This window comes from Arctopsyche grandis, chromosome 3 (genome assembly GCF_051622035.1).
Source record: "Arctopsyche grandis isolate Sample6627 chromosome 3, ASM5162203v2, whole genome shotgun sequence".
NCBI classification, from domain to species: Eukaryota; Metazoa; Arthropoda; class Insecta; order Trichoptera; family Hydropsychidae; genus Arctopsyche; species Arctopsyche grandis.
In genome coordinates this window covers 4,592,484-4,611,192 of record NC_135357.1, presented here as the reverse complement: position 1 = coordinate 4,611,192, position 18,709 = coordinate 4,592,484, and the positions used below count along the sequence as shown (strand labels likewise).

Genomic DNA, 18,709 nt, shown 5'->3' with positions numbered 1-18,709 from the left:
AACGTGCAAGACTAATCTCGCCGAAGGAAAAACAACATTGCGTACAAAAAGTATGCACAGTTATATTATTTAAATTATTTTAAGGTTCGGAAAATGCAATCCACAAAATGATTTTTTTCAACTGAAAATTTAATCTTAATCTTAGTTTAACGCATGATAACTCATTATAATAGGTCCACATAAAGATACATTAATATTTGATTAATGTATCTCTATATGGCGATAAATTAGAGTAGTGATTGACAATTAAACAGTTCATATCCATTGTATTTTTATGAGCATATTAAGCTCATGCATTCAGAGAAAAATAATAATAGATGTCTACGAACTGATGTGTGCATTTATAGATAAAAGCAAACATGTTGCTAAGTATTGACGATTTTATATCAAGTCAATGTTTAAGACATGTTGATAATTTGGAAAAAAGTGTCACAACTCAAAAATTCGGCAAAAAGATTTCTGAAAGGTTGTTAAAGGAGAGCCGTTAAGTCATTCTGCGTTTTCGTTTTAATAACACTTGTTAGGACTCGTGACCAGGACTTAATTTTATTTTATTTCTCCAAATATACTGCATGTAGGGTCTTCAAATTGTATGTATTCCTCATCAAAGCCTCTATGGTTCGTAATATACCATTACGAAATAAAAACATTGATCAACATCAACAGAAATAATTATTTTCGCGCGTAAACAGATGCGAGAGAGAGAATGGGAATTCAGTAATCGCCGCGCTCAACAATGATATCCGCCTCGAAATGTGGGCTCTGATTCAGCCGTCATATTTTTCATATCGTGAACTTATTTTATATTATTCGAAGTTTATTACTTGATAAAATTATATGTATAGCTAATTATAATAATTGACCTCACAGATTTTGCATTATTTTAACTTGACACAGACATTTATAACTGGACGCTTGAAGTCCAGCACAGTGACTAGCGGAATTTTTAGCACAGTAAGGCAAGTGTTGAATAATACAAATATACTATTGCGAGGTTATTAGCTGACAAATTTGAAAAACTACAATGTAGTACTATTGTCACTTATGTGATTTTATAGAAGTTAAGCAAAAAATTGATGAAAATATGAAAAATAGATATTCTTGGATGCCATCGCTTATACATCGAGTATAAGAATTTTTAATTGGTTACATGATTTGTAGTGAAAATTAAGTTTTACTTAAAATCTTATGATTTATTTATTATTGAAATATTACGATTTATTAATAAATCTTGTTAGAGCATATTATAATGAACACAAGCATAAAATTAGCTTTATATTACATGTATTAAACTTATCAAAAAGGGCTGTTTATATGGAAATGGACACCGTCGAGAGAGCGTTTGCGAACAATTCGCATTTTGTAAAAAAAGCTTTGATGGGCACCTGTCTCGTCGTTACGAAGCGTGTAAACGTTGCGAGGATCAAAGGTTGAGAAATCCTGTATTAGAGGACCTCAATATTGAACACAGGTTTTCACAACCAGACACTAGAAAGCCTTCATTGAATGTTTTGACTCTAATATAGCGGGGGTCGACCGTTTCATTAAATGACCGGTGAATTATCGTGTCAAAAGAGTAATTAATTTAAATATGAAGCTCGGGTGAGTTTTCTTGAGCACGCTGTAGAATCCGACGGGAGAGAGGAAAATACAGAAGTCGAGACAGTAAATGCAACAGAGCGTGTGTGGGAGAGAGATGAAAGCAGACGCCGACCTTAAGGTAGACTTACAGATGAAAAAAAAAATAGATCGAAAGAAATTACATTAATTTTACCTTCGACACAGTTCGACAATTCGACTTTGCAAGGATTAAAATATGCTTTATAACATTGAGAGATAGAACTGTGGAAATGTAGTAAGCAATATGTATGCGCTAGTGCTATTTTGTATCTCATTTCCAAGATAATTATGCCTATATTATTAAGATAACGAGATTATTACAATGCATTACAAAAGTCGGCCATTGTTGTCTCGCACAAATTCTGTCAATAAATGTCTTATCGTTGTCAATAAAGTGTTCTGCTCGAAGTTTTACTGTATCAACAAACAGTGACTTACTTATGTGTAACGCGTACTTTCAAACGGTTTTGTTTGAATACGTTCAGATAAAGATATTAATTGCATGCGAAAAAATAAATAAAATACACTCGCTCGATGACTCATTGTACACGCTGTCGTCGTGCGCACAAACATCGACTTTAACCCTTCATGGAACATATTTTGCATTATTTACATACATAAAAATAGTAAAAAAATATGCAAAACATTGTTTTTCACTTATACATGATATGTACTGTGGTAAACATTAAACAATAGGTAAACAACAAGGTAAAACATTTCAACGAATACTGAATATTACAGAAAAAGTCGAAAAATTTTAGTATACCTTCTATATATTTAATTGAATTGTGATTATATGTACATAAATGAACAATTGAAACTGTATAATAAACCACATATATACTTAAAACCAACAATGATGGCTAATTTAGTTACACTGAGCAACAAAAAAAATTACCGGAGCGGGAAACTAATCAATCTTTAATAAGTTTGACCCATTGAATTCGTATATGACAATACTTTTTACTGGCTTGCACTCGTATAAGAGATATGAGCGTTTAAAAAAATGTGCAATTTTTACAAATTTTTGACTTGTGCCAAAAGTGAGTATTATGTGGATTCAATAGTCGGATGTTTTTTCTATTGAATTATTTAAAATTAATTTTCTAGCGAATTTTAAAGTCAATATACCTTTTTTCTACACATTTTTTTCCCGTAATATTATGAATAATTTCGCTAATTTTTCACTTAACCACCTTTATAAGAGTTGGTTTTCAATTTCAATATTTTATTTTTATTTTATCTGAACGTAATAATTTCAGTGGTAAATGATTTTAAATAAAGACTGCAAAAACCAAAAATCTGTAAAAATTGCACACTTTTTTAAACACTCATACCTGTTAAACGAAAGTAAGCCAAGAAAAAATATTGGCATATTCGAATTCAATGGGTCAAACTTAGTAAAGATTGATTAGTCTTCACTCCGGTAAGTAAAAGACGTGATTTTTTGTTGGTCAGTGTTATTTATTGATAATACGGTTTATATGCAATTCAAATATTACAGAAGTTAAGTATATTTTATTTAATTTTCTCTCCAATATTTTTTTATGAAATGAAAATTATGCATATTTACTTAATTTATCGTTATAGTTGATATTGATAGATACATGAAATTATTCCATAATTCTTGTCATATTAGTTCATTGGAAAATCTACACTTTTTAAGAAACTTTTTTCTAATGGTGAATTGAAAACGTTTTCAAACCATTTCTCATTTTATTAGTAACTTTGAATCAAATATGTATTTAACAGGTAGAAACTAGTTCTGAATGTATCTATCTATAGACTTGGAATGCTGATTGATGACAGAAGTGTATTAGTCGAATATTCGCATTGAAATTTTCAATCTAAACTCAGAGCACATTTTTTTTATATTTATTTCGCTCTAAAGGAAATAAATGGTACGCTCTATCCGAGTACAAAGCTGTCGAACGAGCGTTTCGAGAAAATTAATGTAGTATCGGCGTGACGCCATTCTCTCATTCACAGGTCTACGAATTTTTTTTTTTAACTTGCGTATAACCAAGTAACGGTCTGTTCCTACGAATTTTACATATTTTGCGCGGGCTTTTTGTTTTCAGTTCAAATTTAATGTATTCGAATGGTAGCAACGGTCGAACAATGAAGCAAAAGGGGGATAATTTTCTATGAGAGCGGCTCTTAGCATCAGATAGCTTAATTGGTTGTAGTACAAGGCACGCGGCCGCGTCAAGTTTGCGGTAATTATGCGCGTCGTTCGAAGGCATCAACCTCGTAGCTGAACCTCGTGGAAAACGCAGCATCCGAGGTCTATACAGAAATATTATACACAAGTGCCTGCGAGGTCTAGAAATCGCGTAAAAGGAGAAAAACGAACGCTAGGCAGACGAAACAGGTTCCGTCCGCGCGCGCGAACCGCGGTGATTCAACCCGAAAACGGCGGATAAGAGAGTTATGCAAACTTGTAGAAGGTCGAAAAAACCAAAGTCTAACTCCACTACATTCCTCTGGTTTAGTTAGTGTCATGTTAATTGGTCGTTAACGCAGAAGAAGAAGACATCTTGCGCGACGCGATGCTCATGCGATTGACGCAAGATTGTATTGCGCAAAACAAAAATTCAGTCAACACATGAATCTATTTCAAGAAAGTCATAATTGAGTTCCCACAAAGAAAAACAAACATTTAATCATGTTTAAATAATTATAAAAGGGCCAATGTAACACTGTAATACAAATAAATCAAGGCTATGTAGTAAGTGATCTAATTTTTATGTATAAGATCATAATAAATTATAGGCATTAAAAATATTATGGTAGTATTAGGGTTGATAAAAGTCTAAAGAAAGATCATTGGCTGTCTCTACAGGGTGTCTAGATTGATAAGGCAATTAAAGAACCGATTATTTTTAATTTAAAAATTCGACGTGAGATATACGCAAAATTTGAATACAAATGCGGTAATATATCGATTGACATCGAGCTAAATCGAAAAATAAAATGTCTAATTATGCGAATGAAAATTATTCAAATTAAACGACCTATCATTTTTTTTAAATACCCCGACAGCAAATCAAGGGTTGAAAATTACAAATACTATTAAACCACTTTGTTTAAATAAAAACACTACAATTAATTTTTCAGCGTTATATAGTTACATGCGTTTATTGCACTCTGTATGAAAATTTAATTAAATTGTATACATTTTGTAATACGATCACAATAAACAGTTGATTAATAGGTGGGTGTTATACGATACACCGACCGTATGATCTAATTTTTCAAAGCTAGGATTCCCAAACTATCGAATTTCAAATTTGATTAAAGTATCGGTTACGGACTATTGCTACCAATTTTTATCGATTTTTTTTATTTATATCAAAAAAGAAAAATAAAAAAAATAGTTTAACCACACATGAAAGTTACATATACCTAGCCAATTGAAAATTATATTTTTTTCATAGCAGAATGAAAACTTAACGCATTTTATATTTATCACTTTCATTATGCTTTTTTTAATCTAATTTTTACTTTTATGATTTTAAAAGCTGTACGCAAAGGTGCAGAGACATTTCTAAAAACCGCCTACGGCCTTAGTTAGAGTACTATGAGATTAAAGTTTGGTGAAATTTACCATAGTGTTTGCACTCAACTTTAAGTAATAGAAAACTACATTTAACTAATAACACAAATATTGGAAGTTTGATTGAATTGCAAATAATTCGAGATCGGAATCGAAAGCTGTCGATTGTTCAGTCTCGAAACATTTTCCCAATTTCTGTAGGATGCAAGTGAGTTCCATATACGGTTTTCTGGAGTACAATCCAAATTTCGTCCCACACTCTCCGGTGCGATTTTAAATAATGACAGTGCGAGGGTGTCCCTTTGTTGTCGGCGAACATCAAGTAGGCGTTTAATGCCTCTTGTAATGAGCCAAATCTGCTCCCATATGGAAGCAGTGACCTCCCACGAGACGATCCAACGAGTATGGACCATTTCAGCCAGATCGATTTAAGAAGCTAGCGACAGGTGCCAAAGAGCGTAACATCCCATTTTCAACCGTCAAAGCGTTTGATCGCCATTTTTTTACGTTTCATTTTGTTTTTTATTCCCACGGCTTACACTAATCAAAAGTTAATTAGCGTCAAACCACGCCCGCCGGTTGTCAAAATAATAAAACAATAGTAAAGCAACAAAAAAAAAACACAACAAACAGCAACATAATAATAATCGTGAAGTATCTTAACCCTCATCTTGATAGACGTGCGATGAAAATTCATCGCGATTTATTCTATATGTATTATATTGATCGTAGACACGCAACGTTATAAATATATAAATGATCGTTGTTTATATTTGCCAAATTAATTTGAGGGTGCGCCCCGCTGTTTGAGAACTTCAATTCGACAATACGAAACGGGCGAAAAACATTCGCCATAAATGTCCGATGCGAAACTAATACGCATCAATCAATAAAAATTTAAATTCATAAATAAAATTTGAACATCCGATACAGATACACGAAATCTGCACAAAATTCCAATACGACTGGACCGATTTGGCTCATAAGAATCTGAAGTTGAACGCAACTTTCTAGTACAATTTTGCGCAATTGTTGTACGTTCTAAATGGAACATTATTTGAATCTGACGAGAAAATTGTATGTAAATATTGCTTTGCATTCGATTGTGTTTGTTTGCAAGAGTGGAAAACGTTTTATTAGAAAATAATAATGAGTAAAAGTTTAAAATTCACTTTGAAAGTCATTTCTGAGATAACGCTATTTTTAGACACTCACACAAAGTATCATCGTTGCATCCAATATAAAATTATGCATAGTTTTAATAATCTCAATCTACTAATTAAGTGATTATGAATGTAATAGTTATTCTTATTCTAAATAATCCTCGTTCGTTATGAGAATTCTTCTCTGAAAATCGATTACGTTAAAAACGAATACCGCATTTCAAATAAAAAAGGCATTAACAAGCAATGGAATGCTTCAATGGAATGTTTTACAAATCGATACTACGAACAAACGCTTATCTATCCATCAATTTCTCATTTTACAGCCCAATCAAATACAATTTTTTCTCATAATCATTGAATGCTTCCCATTACGAACAGATACTAAAATATCACCCGTTATAACAGATATTTTCAGATCATATCTACAAATCTTAGCAAAAAAAATCTGGAATCATCATAATTTCTTATCAATTTTACAAACATATATAAATACATATATGTATGTCGATATACGTATTTTTACAAATTTCAAGAGAGAATCATTTGGATACTGTTGCTTTTCAAACAAAATTCTAACAGTGAATATTTCCATCAAGATAAATCTTGTTAAGTATAACTGCGGTTAAAGAATGTGATTTTATAATATTACTTTATCGAAATATTATAAGAAATCATTACATATTTCATTAAATCTTATTTAAAACGAGCTCAAATTACAACTATATATCATTTGATACCAAATTCCTGAAATCAAGATTGCTTTTTCAATCAATGACTACTAATTGCAAGTAATTTTTTTTCTCTACATGTACATTTTACTAGCAATAAACAAACTCCATTCGTTATAACTGTAACAAGTACAATTTGAATATTCGTACAAACTTAATACATCAAACTTCAATTAGCTAAAATACATCATATAACGAGCAAAATCACATTGGTTCGATAAGACGGTATATTTATAAGATTTTTTCTTCTGTTTTGTCAAATCTGATTTCATAAAACCATGCCTAAAACTATAAACTTACTTACAACAAACATTTTTTTTTAAAAAACAAAAATTTTCCTTACAAAGCAAATACACAAAACCTTCACGAATTTTAAACGATTATTCTTAGTCATATCCAAAATCTTTCGCACACAAATGCAACGATCATCTTCAGCGTACAACGAAAATCCATTAACTGTTACATTTTGTGAAATTTAATTATTGATTTTTCATTTTTTGTACAAGAAACATAATCGTTTCAATACATGAAACGATTATGCAATTTTGTACATGTCCCTCATAACTCAAAATTAAAAAAAAGTTATTGTTATTATTGTACTTACATACCGAGTCTTAATTTTATCACCATATACAAAGATTATAAGATTAAGATGTATGTATAAACTGATTCTAGGACATTTCATCGCACGGCCATTAAATCGCGGGGACAACTGGCCCACAGGTTTCATGCAACTATGTATTAATTTTTTAATCATACTACACGGCAATAAAAAATATATAATTTATTGTTTTGTTGACAAAAGAAAGATAGAAAGTTTTCAATTCATTTTATTAATAAAGATTAACTACATATCGATGGCTTGGTGCACAGATATTGTATGTCCATTTTTGAATTTGAATCGAATTTTAAGTTTATAGATGCTGGAATAATTTAGATTTTTCCTTTCAAGATAATTTATGTGGTATACATAAATTACCTTGAAACGAAAACCCTATATTATACAATATACATATGTATGTGCACCAAGCCATAGATATGTATGATTTAAAAAATCATTTCAAGGGGTTTCAATATAAATTTCAAAACGTACAGTCAACATAAAAATTATAGTTGTCCCCTCGATAAAAAGCCACCTCCCGGTGAAATAATCATGCGATGAAATGTCCGGACACATTATACATATTTCTTCAGATGTGGCTATTTGTAGATACAATATCGACGAATTATTGACTATTTGTAGATACAGTATCGACGAATTATTTACTCTTAAACACATAAATAGATTTTTATAAACTGTCTTTTATGAAACAAACAAACTTGATTTATAATTGTAATATTTGATTTCTAAATTAACTCCAAAGCATATACAATTCCAAAATATTAAGTGAATAAAAGGTTTCATACGTACAGTACCTACAAATAGTGATACTGTATCTAAAAATAGTCAACAATTCGTCGATACTGTATGTACGGTTCCCGGAAAGATGCACTGAATAGTAGCGTAGTTTAGAGAAGTCATAATTTTCAAAGGCGCTCAAAAATAACTTATGCAATAGAATTCCACGCACCCTCGGATACATACAAATACCCCTTGACGCTTTTTTGTAGAATTGAGCATCTTCGAAAGTTTGGACGTCTCGACTATCTCGAGTGCATTTTTCCGATCACCGTATCTACAAATAGCCACAACCAATTTTTTCACAATCAGAACCTTAGAGCGTTTAATTCAGTTAACGAACTTCCGCTCTACACAATTCATCCAATGCGAAAAAGCTTCGGTCACATTATAAATCCAAAGATTCGGTACGGGGGGGTTGAATCGTCGAAGGCAGAGGGGGGGGGGGGTACGAGGAGGAGACGAGGTCTCCGTACAACGCGCAGTTCCGGTTCGCAGAGCGGGGTCCGGCACGTAGATAGATATATATTGTATATATATATATAGACACGTAAACACACAATCCGATGCACAAACACACAAACAATACAGATACGTATACCACGTGACGCGGCGTATGCGCGCGCCGTCGGAACGAAACTCACATAACGACACTTCCACGGGGGTTGGGAGTAGCGGTCAGAGACGCAGCAGCATCGCGAGATACGGGGGTGGCTGGGGGGTCACAACTTCAACAAATGTACACGAGCATTGGATAGGGGGTTGGAGGGGGGGTTTCGCGTTAGTGGGTTGCGTGAGCGGTGTTGCGGTGCGCGTGCGTCAATGCGCGCTCGGCGACTGGCCGGCGGCCGCGGCACGGGGGCTCAGGTAGTTCTGGCGGCCAGCAAACGTAGCGCTACCGTCGACACACACACACACTCGCACACACAGACACATGCACGCACGCAGATGGATCTGTGATCGCAGATGGATGCAGATGTGTGCGGGCAGACGTGTGCGCTTGTGTGGACGCGGGCCGCCCACGAGCGCACTGGCTGCGGCGCGGGGCAAGAGCGCTTGCCGCCAAAACGATCGCTTTTTTCAGGATGCTGGAAATTTCACGCATGTTGATTCAAACCGTCCAATTGGAGCGCATCCTGAAATCACCATCTAGTGCTATTTGGCCCTTTAAATGGTGACCAACGCCGATCGGCGTTTTGCCAACAAGTCCGCGAGCCTAAAATACGCTCCAATATTAAGAGGGCTGGACAGCAGCGCCTTGTCCATACAAACGTACTATACTTCTCCCTACCTCAATTATGGCACTAGAGAAATTATTTTTCAATATGCTATGGATATCCACCATTGGGGTGCATCTATCGTTTTATTTTTTTGATTAATTATTTTTTATAGGAGCTAGGAGCCGCCAAACATCTATAAAATCGCCTCTTTTTTACACCCACGAAAAGAGTCTAGTGTGGTTATTTAACGGTCGATTTAAAAAAAAATACGCCGATAGATGCACAGAAAATATCTTTCTCATACCGATGATGATTTTTTTTAAAAATTGGTCCAGTTTTGGAGGAGACAATAGTAGAATACGAAACCTCAATTTTGTCAATTTAAAACACGTTTTATCTGGTCGAAGCACAACTGTCGCATTCACTCAATATATATATTGATATATATTGTCGCATTCACTCAATATATACATACACTCAATATATATATCGAAGAAAGGAACGGTAACAAAATTAAGGTTTCGGGTGTACAGCCCTCTTAAGAGGGCTGGACCCTAGCGCCTTGTCCATTCAAACGTATTAGACTTATCCCTTCCTCAATTATGGCACTAGAGAAATAATTTTTTAATATGCTATTTATATCCACCATAGGCATGGTTCTACTTTTTTGATTAATCAAAAAATCAAATTAATCAAAAATTAATTAATCAAAAAAATAAAACATAGAAGCATGCCTATGGTGACGGTCTCCGTGACGAGACAGAATGTTAAATTACAGAAAACGCAAATATCGGAAGGCAAAGATCGAAAATCGAAAGATCAAAAAAAATGGTGCATGGTAAAAGGTACATACTCACGTACATACTCACTTAATTTGCGCGAGCAGGATACAACAGGAACAAGAGGAACATGCTTTTCCTCCCGTATTCTGCGCGCGCACATTAATATTTACCTCATCATCTTAACGTCTTGAACTCTGAAAGCCACTATAGTGGCTTTCGGATATTCGGTTGCCAGCTCTGAAAGCCAGTATAGTGGCTTTGTTAAGCGACTACTTTGAAGCTTTATTTTTAATATTAATTGGCAAATTTTTGAAGGTTTTATTTTACAATAGTGTACTTAAAGGATACGAGATGCTAGAAAATGTATAAATAGGATAATTACAGTAAAGGGTTAGCGTCTATATTGTTTCTAAGAATATTTGAATTCTTTACCTGCTTCTACATTTGAGTGCGCCGTTTTATTTGGGCGGTCGGTATCGATACATTGTGCTCTAAGGAGGTATTTTCGGTGGGGTGACCATAATTTTACGACGTGTTCGGTAATATTAGTGCATATGGAGAAATAATAAATACAAGTGTTGGCAACATTGAAATTTCTGTTTTTAAACTGTTAGTTAAAATCACATTTTATATTCGTTACCTACTAGAAAACTTTCAAAACCTAGAAGACTTCCAAAATGATTGTGATAATAATGAAAGCGATAGTGAAGGTGATATCAGAGATACAAACAGTGATAATTGGTCGATTTTAAGTCATCATATTTTCAACCAAAACATTTTTATTTTTCGGTTGAAAATATGATTTTTAAGAGTGTCTTCAAAAGAGATCGGTTTCTACAAATATTTCGGATATTACAACTCAAAAATAATAATGTAGAACACAATGGCTTTTTGAATCATTTAAATGCTGAATGCAGACAATTAATTATACCGTGCAGAGACATAGTGGTCGATGAGTTCGTCGTGAACTTCAAAGGCAAGATTTGTTTGAAAAGTGTAAAAAAATAGTGATCAAAAACACCGTGTATCTGTTAAATCTAATCTTTTTGTCTTTGCCCGCCTTCTGGGATGATCCAACTTTTTTTTTCGATGTGTCCTATAAGTAGGTAACGAATAGAAAATATGATTTTAACTAACAGTTTAAAAACTAACCAATAGACACTTTATGAGGGTGGGTACGCATTAAAATACAATGAGTAAATTTATTATACAAAACTGCTGTCATAAATAATACAAGAAATGTAGAACTTATCATTTAGTTCGATTTAGTAATTATGATGGTTTGAAATAATTGAGTTTAGTGACTATATTCGAAAAATGCTATCCTAAATCAACATCATGTTATTATGGTCACAATTGGAGACGAACAGATAGTCCCAAAATAACTGAGCATAATATTTAGTTTTTATCTAAAAAAAAAATTGCGTATTTTTTGTTAAAATGAATTCACCAATTTGATCTTCGACATAATTTAATAATATGAACAACTAAAATTAAAAAAAAATCATATAATTTTTTCCATCCTAGAGTAGACTAGTGGTGAAGAGAAATTCCAATAAGAGTGCAAAGTGTTAAGAGGGCTGGACCCTAGCGCCTTGTCCATTCAAACGTATTAGACTTCTCCCTTCCTCAATTATGGCACGAGAGAAATTATTTTTTAATATGCTATTTATATCCACCATAGGCATGGTTCTATTTTTTTGATTAATCAAAAAATCAAATTAATCAAAAATTAATTAATCAAAAAAATAAAACATAGAAGCATGCCTATGGTGACGGTCTCCGTGACGAGACAGAATGTTAAATTACAGAAAACGCAAATATCGGAAGGCAAAGATCGAAAATCGAAAGATCAAAAAAAATGGTGCATGGTAAAAGGTACATACTCACGTACATACTCACTTAATTTCGCGCGGAATACGGGAGGAAAAGCATGTTCCTCTTGTTCCTGTTGTATCCTGCTCGCGCAAATTAAGTGAGTATGTACCTTTTATCATGCACCATTTTTTTTGATCTTTCGATTTTTGATCTTTGCCTTCCGATATTTGTGTTTTCTGTAATTTAACATTCTGTCTCGTCACGTAGACCCGTAAAAAATAACTAGCCGCCAAAACGATCGCTTTTTTCAGGATGCTGGAAATTTCACGCATGCTGATTCACATCGTCCAATTGGAGCGCATCCTGAAATCACCATCTAGTGCTATTTGGCACGTTAAATGGTGACCAACGCCGATCGGCGTTTTTCCAACAAGTCCGCGAGCCTGAAATACGCCGATAGGCGTTGTATTTTGAGTAAATAGCTAGAGTGAGCTCCAATATTAAGAGGGCTGGACCCTAGCGCCTTGTCCATTCAAACGTATTAGACTTCTCCCTTCCTCAATTATGGCACTAGAGAAATTCTTTTTTAACATGCTATTTATATCCACCGACACGTGGATGGCACGACAAATCAGCGCAAACCGACTTAGCGCTGACCTTTTGGCGCAGACAACTCAGCGCAACGACAACTCAGCGGATGACAATTCAGCGCATGGACTATTCAGCGCAAAATCAATTTTTTCAATAAGTTTCAAATGTGTTTTCAAAAACATTTACTGTATTGAAATTGTCGGTCATATCTACATGATAATTTCATAAATGCGAATAAATTTATTTGATACCCTTTGTGTATCCAACAACATTACTCCAACATCAGGGAGTAACAATCTTTCCAAGATACTCCCTGATGTTGGAACGAGTCCAAAGAAAATTCCTCAGATGTTTATATCTGAATGAAATTTTATCCATATCTGTTCCCTAGTGCCTTTGTCTTGGGATCTTTGAGGTGCAACTCCTTGGCAAAGCCAAGAGATTTATTTATTGGGAAGTATTTCATTAAATTACGGAGAGAGATCCCCCTAGCCCAGAGAAGCTAAAAATTTTGGCCCTTAAAAATCATAGAGTTTTCCACAAACGTGAGATCTTGTTGCCCATTAGGGCTAGAACAAACATGCTCATGAACGATATCATAATTATTTTTTTAAATACATATATCTGTTACATACTTTATATATTTTTATTATTTTTGTTATACTAATAAAGTATTCTAACTACAGTGACTCATTTGGGCTACCTGTCAAGTCACTGAAATTGATTTAAAAAATAAATAAAAAAAATATTCCACACTTATCGAGTTTTTAATAACATACTGTCGAAATGGACATTCAAAAATTCATTCTGACTCATAATTAGATGAATGGAATGAATTGATGATAGAGTATAGGGTTTTTTGGATGTTAAATATTATCGTTTATTTTATCCCAAATATCTGAAATAGTGATAATTTTAGATTTTTTCCCTCATTTACATTTACTATTTTTATCATTGCATGTATGTAATAAAACGCAGCAGAACTTATAAATTAAAATGCATAGTTCCATAGTAATTCCCTACCCATGTATCTGGTTGCGTTGAAATAATTCGTTTCATTTTTTTTTGACGAACGTATACGTCTTAAAATGTATTATTATAATAAATAAATTAGGTAATTAATCAATAAACGAAGTAGTAGAATGATATCAACCAATTATTTTCTATAATTAAGTTATTGAAATTTTAAGAGGAGAGTGGGTCCATTGGACCCACTTTATTCGGATTAGCATTCAGCAATAGATAGCAAATGGCTGTAAATGATGACGATGATATTTTTAACTAATGACTTTTTATAGTCAATAAAGTCAGTAGTGTAATGCATACACGAAACTAATAAAATGTGCGCATTTGGTTTTCTTGATTATCAAATCTCTTCTTAATTTCACTCAAACATGAGAAAAAGACAAAGATAGAAACCCTAATCTACTTACATTATATTATATATCGTTGAGCCACTTTTAATTGACAATTAAATATTCAATTAGATACATTATTCGATATAAGAATAAGTGCGATTTAAAGTCTATATATGTATGTAGTACATAAGTCGAGTTTTTTCCCCAGGAATGTTTCTTCTATTATTCAACTCGGGAAGGATTTTTTCATTTATATCAGTATAAGTACACATAATTAGATACTTACAGAATTTAAAAGATGTACATATGTATATAATAGATATGCCTATGTATGTAAGTATCCAAGTACGTAATACATATAAGGTTTGAATGGCATTGATCAACTTACATATATGTTTATATATTATAATATTTACCGAGACAAATACAGATGTGTAAAACAATATATACAATATTTGAACTTAAAGGCTTCCTTTTTTATATTTGTAATAAATAGAAACATATATTGAATATAATCATTTGACTATTATGTATATATTTGGAAAGTCTCAATTTTTAATCTTAATAAGTAGTTCGACTTTTGAAATTAGATTTTATGTGATAAATTTCACAGAATTGTACAAATATGTAGGTATATACATATATATGTATATATGTATGTATAGAACGTTTCATTTAATCTTAAAGTTAAATATTTACAGTATCCATCACACACGTGCATAATGAACGAAAAACAATACGTGGAGTGAGATTCCATTATTGCGATTCGCTTTAATTACGATTTTTTTATGTAATCGTGTGAAATGCTAGCCAATAAAGCGTATCGATATTATTAATACGTGAAAAATCATGGCGTGTCGTAATAAATCATCCTCGTTATCGGAGTGTTCGTATTAGGAATAATTACGTTATATATCGGTAAATGTGAAATCGGAAACTCGACTCATGAGCATTAGGATTACGGAACGAATAGTAATAACGAAAATACTGATTTGAAACAGGCGCGGGCAAACTGAATAGAAAAAAAAACGAAATCAATTGTATTTTTAATTTCATTTGCATTTAAATTTATACTGTTTGAATTTTTCGGGGCGACCGGTTTTTTCTTTTTGATTTTTTACTTTGAAACCGGCGACACTCTCGCCGAATGCAATTAAAATACACCCATTTTAAAACAGACGTATCCGTATATACATATATAAATTGTACGTAATCCTTTTCGATAAAGTTGAAATAATAAAATGGAGTTTTAATTATGCGTATGTTAGAGCGAAATTTATAACTGAGTTAATTGAATATATGTATAATGTACATGACGATAGTGATTTATCGCCATTTTCGTTCTGCAAAATGGCGTTGAGCGATTACGCTGTCAGTGTGAATTTAATTTATACTAAAAACAACAAAATAATTATCGTTTAATTGGTCTAATTGATTGAATACGTACAAGTTTGTTTGGAAAAAAAATTATTTGTATGTAAACTATCTAATAGGACACGTTTTAAACTTGCCGATGGTAGCTATGTAAATTAAATACATACACATACAGACATGGGTACTTCATATTTAGTCTATTTGAATAATAACTATGGTTATATATTTTAATTTCAAAATATGTATATAAAATTGCATCTAAAATAATTATAATAAAAAAAATTGCAATGAAAATCAGTTTCCAACTTACATATGTATGTACTTTTATTTGTATATAAATAATCTTTTTTACCATTATTCAATTAATTTTATAAATTAAATTTAATTTAATTTAATTATGCTAAATTTTAATATTTCAAATTAATTTCATTACATGTAATTTAAACCATTATAAAAAAATGGTTCAAATCATTTTCAACCAAAATTTTATCAAGAATGTGCATTTTATATGTAATTGCATACATTTAAAAAACCAAACCGTCACATTTTCAATATAACTATATAAATACATAGCCTTGTATATAAATATAATTTCGGATAAAAAAAATATTGAAATATTGATTGAAATGTGGTTTAAAAATGACCTTGAATCAGAGCCAAACGCTAGCCGTCGAACAAATCAAAATTGCACGTTATATTTCACCATTTTAACAATCGTTTATGCAAATTTTACGTTATTAAAATTGATTATTAATATATAGATTTCTACTAAATTAATTGGTCAGATATGCTTTCGCTCCAGATTGATTTCGCGCGTAAGGCTCGCATTCGAAAGCGTTGGTTGGCGACACCTGATTTCGACTCAATTGCATCGCATTGATTTATAGGTAGGATCAATTGTTATATTGTAGCAATCTTTGGCGGTTTTGCGATTGAGCCTGGTTTTTCGGCGTGCAAATAGTGTTGATCGGCCATATGGTCTCGCGAGCGCCACAACTGGCGCGCGCTCCCGAGCACTTAATTAGAGCTGATACTAGGGCAGATGCCCAACACGATAATGCTATTATTACGTCAACACGATTGAGCCAACACCCCCATGGACGCCCCCCCGGCGTGGAAAAGTCGACGATGAGTGCCGACAATAAGCGGGTGAAATTCGAGTGGGTGCACTTAGTGCGACGGAAAATTGTGGAAAACGTCGAGGGCACTCTGCTTCGGCCAGAATATGAAAAGTTTCTTTTCGGCTATAAAAGTGGATGGCTTTGTATAAGATACTAAGGTAAACGCGTAAAACCGACCACTAGTATTTGGCGGAAATATGGATGTCCTTCTACGCACTAATTTAGTATGGTGGTCTAATTGGTTAGATCATTAGAGTGGTTCTTCGTTAATATAATAAAATAAATTTATTTTATTAGTTTATTAGGGTTCAAATAAGTATAAATATTATCTTACTCTTTCCTTTAAATATGATATATTAGTTTTTAAAATAATCTATATTTTATTTTATTTATTTTATTTTATTGTCACAAATCAATACACACTCGCCATTACAGATTTGCTCCAATGCGACGGATGTACGTTAATGAAATACATAAACAATCAGAAATCAGAAATACAGTAATACATACATATACAATCAGAATATATAGAATATAACAATAATATGTCAATGCTTACTTTATGCCGATGATCTTAAGGTTTTCCATCCTATCAATAGTGAGTCGGATTGCTTAAAATTACAATCCGACATTGATATAATATCTGAATGGTGTAATGTAAACCTTATGCATCTCAATATTTCTAAATGCTTCTCAATGACACTTTCCAGAAATCGTAACCTAATTGACTTTACTTACAATATTAATAACGTAGATCTTACAGCAAAAAATTGTGCCAGAGACTTAGGTATACTTATAGATTCCAAACTATCATTTAATGAACATATTAATCATATTGTTACTAAATCTTATAAACTCTTGGGATTTATTTGCCGAGTTGCGAAGCCCTTTAAGAATCCCCATACTCTGATTCTACTCTATTACAGTTTAGTTCGTAGTAATATGGAGTATGCCTCAATCATATGGTCTCCCTATTACCAAACTCACATTGAGCACTTAGAAACAATCCAGAAGCGTTTTTTGCGCCATTTATCCTATAAGACTGGTCTTAAAAAACTGTTACCATCTTATAATGACAGACTTTCTTTTTTCCATATTGCAAGTTTGTCTCAGCGTAGAAGGGTTTCTGATTTGTTAATTTTATATAAGATTGCTAATGGTATTCTTGACACATCTGTTTTAAGCGAGATTAATTTTAACGTTAATGCCCGATTCACCAGATGCACAAATCTTTTTTATCCACCTATTTGTCAAAGCAACACCTCTTTCAATAGTGCAATCGTTCGTATATGCCGTATTTATGATAGCTTAGATGATTGTCCTGACCTCTTTAGTGACTCTTTTAGTATTTTTAGGACAAAGGTGAAGAAAATAATATGTGGTTGATTTGCTTCTTCACCCTTATAGTCTTTCTTTTTCTTTTTTACTTTATCTGTATCTTTTTCTTTATCTGTTTCTTTTCTTTTTTTTAAAATCTTGATGTTTTTGTAATTTTACTTTTTTATATCACCATGTGGTGCTCACTGTAAATGGAATATTATATTTTTATTATTATTTTTTGTCTCATTATACAACTTTCTTTTTATATTTTATTCTGTATGTGTGCCTATTTAAATAAAATAAAAAATAAAATAATGAAATACATTAACAAATCAGAAATAATAATCATAGTGACATCTATGGATTTCAGATTACTGTGTATAATTATACACAGGCAGATTTTTGTGACAACAGGATCAGATTTTTTTAATACCAATTTTCAGGAACCGTTTCAGCAATGATCAGATAAAATTGGCAAACTCTGATAGAGAAACGATCGATTTGGAGTCACAAAACCCCCAAATCTAACCAGCAGTGGCGAGGACACGAACCTATGACCTCAGTGATGCTAAATATATACGCTATCACTAAGCCAAACTGCTGGCTAATATATGTATAATATATAATATATGTATAATAGTGATCTTTTTATT

General features: G+C 32.7%; 1 protein-coding gene across 1 annotated transcript in view; it reads right to left on the bottom strand.

Annotated features, from left to right (window-relative positions):
• Positions 1-9,311, bottom strand: part of bowl (brother of odd with entrails limited) — a 61,017-nt gene extending 51,706 nt beyond the window's left edge. The window contains exon 1 of the mRNA XM_077427959.1: positions 9,117-9,311. The gene's annotated coding sequence lies outside the window, so the exon portion shown is untranslated. The remainder of the gene's footprint in view (positions 1-9,116) is intronic.
• Between the last annotated feature and the right edge of the window lie 9,398 nt (positions 9,312-18,709).